This window comes from Muntiacus reevesi, chromosome X, assembly GCF_963930625.1.
Source record: "Muntiacus reevesi chromosome X, mMunRee1.1, whole genome shotgun sequence".
Taxonomy (NCBI): domain Eukaryota; kingdom Metazoa; phylum Chordata; class Mammalia; order Artiodactyla; family Cervidae; genus Muntiacus; species Muntiacus reevesi.
The window spans coordinates 108,704,709-108,711,893 of NC_089271.1; positions in this window are offsets into that span (position 1 = coordinate 108,704,709).

Below are 7,185 nucleotides of genomic sequence, written 5' to 3' on the forward strand. Positions count from 1 at the left end.
AGTTTTCATATATATCACCTAAGATGATAGGTATAGCAAATAAGGTGTCTTGATCTGTGTCTCCATATCACCTCATCCACTTGTGAAATTTTTTGCAGCTGCTGGTTCTCTTTCCTACTACAATGATAGCTGAGGGGAATTGAGAATAAACAGCAGAGAAGAGAGGAGAAGATGAATATTAGTCGCAGCCCCAAGTCAACTACTCTGACAGTAATTATAGGCTGTTCACTACACACTTGTATCTCAGTTTCCCCTTCTCAGGAAGAAGGAACCACAGGAACCATGGAGAATGCTCCAAAAACTTGCTTGGACAAGTGGATCTGTTTGGTGCAAAGGGTGGACTCGGGGGATGGGTGCAGGTGTTATGAAAATGTGACATTCATATCTTATGCTTCAGGGTGCATGAGAGACGGCTCTAGCCATTGCCCTTCTGGATCCACCACTACCCACCTGTCAAAATCTTACTGCCCATGGGATTCAGCTAGCCAATGGCCAAACATGGTGGAGGTATTAAGGGCAGGCCCACTGTGGCTGGACATGGAACTCCCACGGTAGGAGACTTTGATTTTTGTTCCCTTCAATGACCCAGCCAAATCACCCTTGTATTTACCCTATAGTCTAAGCCTCTTTCTACCCTCTTTCAAGCTCCTTCCCTCTCTCCTTCCAGAAGTGTCAGATCAGAGTCACAGTGTAAAGGTTATCCTCCTGCTCCCTCACCAAAAATCCTCTTGCATATCTAATTTTGTCTTGGGATTTGCTTCTCAGCACACCAAACTAATGTGGCAGGGAAGATCATAAATGCAAGAACATAAACAAACTCAAGCAGAGGATTCAAAAAATAGGGTTGAAATAAGAAGACAAAGACTTTGTCCTCCCACATTTTGGAGGGATACTTTTGAAATATTTATCTCAGTGGTGCTTTAAGTGTGCTCCATAGACACATAGGGTTATCCATGAAGCTTTTAGAGGGTTTGTGAGATAAAAACTACTTTTTTTTTACTGTGTTGACATTTGTACTAATGGTGTAAAATCAACAATGGATTAACTGCTGGTGTCTTAGCACAGGTCAAGGAAGTGGCATCAAATTGTACAAGTAGTCATTGTATATTTCACTGTTATGCACTATCAGTTAAAAAAATACAGTTTTGTTTATGAAAGTTCTTGATTAAACAGTGAAGATGTTAATTTAGCTGTATGTTTTTCTACCTTTTTAGGTTTATTTGGCTGGTCTAAGAATTAAATTGACATGAGACATCTTAACAGGAGAATATCAAACAAAACTTAATAACATGTATACATGGGAGAGATTCAGGAGAACTGAGTAACTTGCCAAAATGACTAAAATCTTCACCTTAAATATCATCTTCACTTAAAGCAAAAGATGTTGAGGGTAGTGATTAGGACCTCAAAAGAGAGGAAGACCATTGATATGGAGATGGGAAAATGAATGTTTGGTAAACAGATGTTGGCTGGGTCAGGCAGAGACAATCAAACACACGTGGGCTCTGATCTCTAGGCCCTGCTCCTTTACCACACCTAGCTCATATTCTTCGCAGGTATCACTGGAGATAGCTCTATTCTGGAACAAGCTTTTTATTGAAATTCTTTAGACACCTCAGGGGGAAGTAAAAAGAAAGACTTACTGAATCTTTTGTTTCATAAAAATAATCAGCCTAGGGATTTCCCTGGTGGTTCAGTGGCTAAGACTCCTCATTCCCAATGCAGTGGGTCTGGGTTCAATCCCTGGTCAGGGAAATAGATCTCACATGCTGCAATGAAGAGTTTGAAGATCCTGTGTACCACAACTAAGCCTCAGCACAGCAAAATAAATAAAAAATAATTTTAAAAAATCAACCTAAATCAATCCTCATGCCCAAGAGACATATTTTGAAGTAGCAAATCTTGTTCCCCTACACATCATCGAACACATGTGTTTAATATGCTGTGTGACAAAATGGGAAGTGGACATAAAGCACCTATAAAAGCAAATACTGAAATCAGATTGTTGTCTTAAAGTAGCTATGATTCATGTAACACCATTTTTTACACGAACGAACTAGAGAAAAAAAAAACTATGATTATTCAGATGGTTATTTTGCAGACATATCTTAAAACATAATTGAAATGACCCTATATGTCAAATAAAACAAATGATAGTAGTTGCTGCCAATGAAAATATTTGACAATTCAAATGAAAATTAGACTTTAGGAAATTTTATATTGACCACCATGAGTTTCATAGCTTCCCAATACTGATAACTTTTCTGATGAGACGGGTGGTGATATTAAGAAATGTGAAGTTATACTTTTCAAATGGCCATGTAGACATTACAAAGTCATCCATGTGAAAATTCATTCAGCATGCAAAGTGTTTCTTGATATGGTTTCAGGTTTCACACTGCAGTTATCTTTAAGAAAATCTCACGTGGGCTGTATTGTAGTATCAAAGAACATCCAAAATTATTTGGAAAGGCGATTAAAATGCTCCTTCCTTTCGAACTAGCTATTTAAAAGAGGCTGAATAAAACAGCATATCATTACATATTAAATGCAAACACAGATTTGAGAATCCCATTGTGTTCTATTACATTGGACATTAAAGAGGTTTGCAAAAATGTAAAGCCATGATGTTTTTCATGCTAATTCATACTTCATTTTGAAAAATACAATTTTTTTAATATAAAGTGCCTTGTGTATGCTAGCACATAATGGATTATTATTATACTTAAGCAAATTAATAGATAATTATTTTACAATTTTTTTCAGTTTAAATTTTAACGTGGAGAATAGCAATTAAAAAAAAAAACCTCTTTAAACAAAAGCTCTTTAGAGTCTTTAATAATTATAAAAAATGAGAAAGGGTCCTAAGGTCAAAATGATTGAAAATTTCTGATCTGGAATATTGCTTTTATTCATTATGTATTATTACAAAACATGAAAACACCATTGTTGTTTAACCATTTTCTCATTTGTGCACATGTAGGGTAGCTCTCCGGAGAAGGCAATGGCATCCCATTCCAGTACTCTTGCCCTGGAAAATCCCATGGACGAGGAGCCTGGTAGGCTGCAGTCCATGAGGTCACTAAGAGTCGGGACACGACTGAGCGACTTCACTTTCACTTTTCACTTTCACACGACTGAGCGACTTCACTTTCACTTTTCACTTTCATGCGCTGGAGAAGGAAATGGCAACCCATTCCAGTGTTCTTACCTGGAGAATCCCAGGGACAGGGGAGCCTGGTGGACTGCCTTCTATGGGATTGAACAGAGTTGGACACGACTGAAGTGACTTAGCAGCAGCAGCAGGGTAGCTCTCATCTTTTGCACCGTTGCAAACATTGTTTTTGTTCCTATTGATGTCCCCTGTTTAGATTAAACTCTGACATACATTTTATGCCCCATCTAAGAATGTCTCTATAACAGTTTTTCGTTTCAAGTCCTACTCACCCTAGAAGACAATTCCAGTGTCATCTGGATAGATATAACCTACACAAACAAAAGCTTTTGGGCTCTCAAACTTTTAAGTGTACAAGGGTCCCTGAGTCCTGCTGTTCTTAGAATTGCTTTGCTACATGGTTCCTCATAATGGACTGTTCATTTGTTTTTTGTTGTTTGTTTTTTCCTGTCTCATTGTCTCCACCTACTGTTGTATTTTGGTTTCCTGAAAAAACCTACTACCAACTTCTCATCTCATTCCTAATTTAGTGGAAAACCAGATCAAGATTGTACCTGACCCATAGTAGGTACTGACTAAGTAATAGATTATTATTAGTATTGTTACTCCCTAGCTTTAAGATCAAGGGCAAATTATGTGTTATTTTTAACTGGTCTGCCACATACCACTAAATTGCCTAAATTGTGAACAAGATTTAATTGTTAAAATGAGTCCGTCTAAATTATTTCTATGTGTTGTATCTGTTAGGTAGTTAGAATAGGAAAAAGGAGTCCAGAATGGTGGTGGTTAAAAGACAAGGAAGGGAAAAGCCCGTGAAAATAGAACAAAGGAAGGACAGAGGACCGGAGTGAGGACCTCAGGTAAAACAAACAACACTCTTAGCTAGCCCAATTTACATAGGGCAGGCCCAGGGGGAGGAGAAAAAACATACAAAAAGAGAAGCCAAAATCAGACCAGGGGCCTCTCTTCTCTTCGAGTCTTTTCGGTTGGCATGCCTTCAGGCCTCTAGGATGTATTTTCCTTTACTTTCTAAATAAAACGGAGCTGTAACACTGGTCTGTCTGAGAGCTGTAACACTGGTCCGCCTGAGGGCTATAACACTGGTCTGTCTATGGCTTCAAATTTTTGTTGCAATGAGACAGAACAGAGGAAATTACAAACTCCCGGACATATCAATGTGATTGGTTTTGTGTTCCTTTATTCCTGCATTTCAGAAGGACTCTAATGTCTGACCCCAGAATAAGACTGGCCAATAAGACTATCAGAATGTGATTGCTTCTGCCTCAGAGATCTCCTGGGCCTGCCGAGGCTAGTGAGTGGGATTCCCATGAGGTACAAAGATTCATTGTATAACTGGTTTTGTATCTGTTTTTTCATTAACATAGGTTTAACAAAAACTGATCTACCTTGCCTTATTTTAACACTGTAACCTCTTACTTTTAGCAACTTTATGGGGTAGAGGGATCATGGCCCTTACCTCCCTCTAACTGTGGAAAGCTGAGATACTTACCAAAATAATATAATAATTGCAGATCAGCCAGATTGTCATAGATCGATAGGCAACACTGTTTTTTTCTAATCAAAAGATTCAAGAGGTTAAATGTAAAACCATGTCCTCTTTTGATGGTACAAACACAAAAAATCAGACTCTCTGCAGAGGAAAATATAGCTGGCTGGTTGAAAACTATAGAGTAACACCAGAATTTCTTTTATTTTCAGTGATAACAGTAATACTAAAGCTGAAAAATTTCTTTTTTGTTAAAAAAAATTGAGACATACTTCACATATCATACAATTCACCCATTTAGAGTTTACCATTCAATGGGTTGGTTATATTAAAACATTTGCTTATTTTAAAGAAAATTTATGGTAAAAATATATAACATAAAAGTTGACATTCTAACTACCTTAAAGTGTGTAATTCAGGGGTGTTCTTTGCATTCATGATGTTATGCAACCTGTTGCCCTTTTCCCCCTGCCCCCTTTTAAATTACATGCTTGTTTATTTTTTTAATTTATTTTTGCATAAATGTTATCACATATATAATAAACTTTTTGATCCAAACCTAAATTGGCTTCCACACAAACCAAGGAATATTTTGAAAAAAATGCTTTCAAGAGGGATTCCCTGGTGGTCCAGAGGTTAGGACTCAGTGCTTTCACTGCAAGGGGTGTGAGTTCAGTCCCTGGTTGGGAACTAAGATCCTGCATTTCACATGGCAAAAAACAAAGAAACAACAGCAACAACAACAACAAAACCTTTCAACAAATATTACATGATCTACCTCATAAAATTTAAAATAACATCACAAACATCCCCAAGTAGGAGACAAGTTTAGATGCATGCCCAGATCCCTTTCAACCCTTTCAGCCTTTTTTTCTCTAAAACTGAGTGTCTGAACAAGCATCTGTGATCTAGGGGATGGTGGAAGATGCTGGGGATACAGAGAAGCTTAAGATTCTTTCTGTTCTTGAGAAGCAATTTAATTGGAAGGTTAATAACAAGTCAAATGCTAGTACAAAGAACACAGAGGCAAGGGAGAAGTGAGGGTTATCAACAGAGGCTACTGCAGAATTTCACATCAAGGGTGAGCTCAGGGAACAGGCTTTCAGGGAACTGTCACTGAAGATTCATGGTAGGCCTTAACACTTAAATTATTTTATTTGTTTATTTATTTATTTTTAGGCTGAGACACATCTTTATTAATCAAAATGGGAAACATTACAGTCAACATATTTTTGCCAATGAGAAATAAGTTTATTCCTGTATTATAAAAATCCATGACTTGGGATTCGACGAACTCTTGGAGAGCATTTTCTGCCTCTTGCCAGTTGTGGAAGCATTTTCCCTGCAAAAAATTGTCGAGATGCTTGAAGAAGTGGTAGTTGGTTGGTGTGAGGTCAAGTGAATATGGTGGATGAGGCAAAACTTTATAGCCCAATTCTTTCAACTTTTGAAGCATTGGTTGTGCAACATGTGGTTACGCATTATCATACAGAAGTTTCAGACCCTTTCTGTTGACAAATGCTACTGCAAGCTTGCCATTTTCAGTGCATCTCATTAATTGCTGAGCATACTTCTCAGATGCAATGGTTTCTTCAGGATTCAGAAAGCTGCAGTTGGTCAAATCAGCAGAAGACCACCAAACAGTGACCATGACTTTTTTTTTTTTTCATATATTTTTATTAGTTGGAGGCTAATTACTTTACAATATTGTAGTGGTTTTTGCCATACATTGACATGAATAAGTCATGGATTTACATGTGTTCCCCATCCTGATCCCCCCTCCCACTTTGCTCCCCATTAAATCCCTCTGGGTCTTCCCAGTGCATCAGCCCTGAGCACTTGTCTCATGCATCCAACCTGGGCTGATGATCTGTTTCACACTTGATAATATGCATGTTTCAATGTTATTCTCTAAGATTATCCCACCCTCACCTTCTCCCACAGAGTCCAAAAGTCTGTTCTATACATCTGTGCCTCTTTTTCTGTCTTGCATATAGGGCTATTGTTACCATCTTTTTAAATTTCATATATATGCGTTAGTATACTGTATTGGTGTTTTACTTTCTGGCTTACTTCACTCTGTATAATGGGCTCCAGTTTCATCTAGCTCACTAGAACTGATTCAAATACTTTCTTTTTAATGGCTGAGTAATATTCCATTGGGTATATATACCACAGCATCCTTATACATTCGTCTGCTGATGGGCATCTAAGTTGCTTCCGTGTCCTGGCTATTATAAACAGTGCTGCAATGAACATTGGGGTACATGTGTCTCTTTCAGATCTGGTTTCCTTGATGTATATGCCCAGGAGTGGGATTGCTGGGTCATATGGCAGTTTTATTTCGAGATTTTTGAGGAATCTCCACACTGTTCTCCATAGTGGCTGTACTAGTTTGCATTCCCACCAACAGGGTAAGAAAGTTCCCTTTTCTCCACACCCTTTCCAGCATTTATTGCTTGTAGACATTTGGATAGCAGTCATTCTGACTGGCGTGTAGTGG